The sequence below is a fragment of the Callospermophilus lateralis genome, unplaced genomic scaffold (assembly GCF_048772815.1).
Source record: "Callospermophilus lateralis isolate mCalLat2 unplaced genomic scaffold, mCalLat2.hap1 Scaffold_45, whole genome shotgun sequence".
Lineage (NCBI taxonomy): Eukaryota > Metazoa > Chordata > Mammalia > Rodentia > Sciuridae > Callospermophilus > Callospermophilus lateralis.
Window position 1 is genome coordinate 2,329,479 of NW_027514398.1, and position 1,111 is coordinate 2,330,589.

The window sequence follows — 1,111 nt, forward strand, 5'->3', positions numbered from 1 at the left end:
ACTACAGAGTTTAGCAAAAGCCTCACTTTTTCTTTTGAATACACAAAACTCTAGAAAATACAAGTGTTATGTAATAAATCTCCAACTTGGAGTTGTACATCAGGGGGATGCCAAACTCCTGCCCCATGCAGGACAATAAATGGAATTCGAAACATCTTTGTTTCAGTGTCCCCTTCCCTCCTATCCCTGCATATTCCACAGTAGCCATTTTAAAATTATTCTCTTTACTGTAGTCATATGTACACCATTATCAAATTCTTTTGAGGAAAAGCTGCAGTTTTAAATTTTTAACTCCAGGTACATTCTTTATCTCACAGCAATTTTACCAATGAGAGCTCCCTTCTGGAATCTGAGCACAGATTAATGTTCCTTCTCACCCCACATCAGTGACAGTGTGGACAGCTGTTCTGAAATATTCCAGCCTCCACCGCCTCTCCCTTCACTGCACCTCTGTTGGGGAGTTCCTTATCTTATGAGAGGAAACAATGATTAGCATTGCCTCCTACCTCTGTCTCTAGAATTAAAATTCTTCCTTTAATTTCTAGATATTATCTAGGACTTTCCATTTTCTGGACAGTGTACTTCCTCCAATTTATTTTTCCTTGTTTTATTTTAAGAAAAGTCTCAGGGAAGTTAACAACCTGATGTGGTCATAGTTGATATGTCCACTAGATGGCACTCTTGGGTTTACTTTTTTTTTTTTTTTAATTTCATCAGTGCAGAATTTTTACAGGGAAGCAAAAGCAAGAAAGAGCCAAGATCAATTCACAATAAACCTGATTATAAGTGCTGCAGTGTTTCATGTTGTTTCAAAAATTAAGGTGTGTGCTGTACTGTTGAATCTGGGGTAATAATGTTGTGATATATTTGGGGACTGATTTTAAGGTAGGAGAACAGTAGTGCGTAGTTGAATGCCTCTACAGGGTATCCCAGCTATATGCTGCTGCAGACAAAAGGTACCATGTTCTCAAAGTTTAGGCCTTACTGTACCTGTCACTGGGATAAGTCTTTGGTCACCAGTAGCCTCTTTTTTCTTCCAATTCTCAAACAATGATCAGTTCTCCATATTTTCACTAGACCGAGCAGTGACCAGCTCTACTCACACAAACCA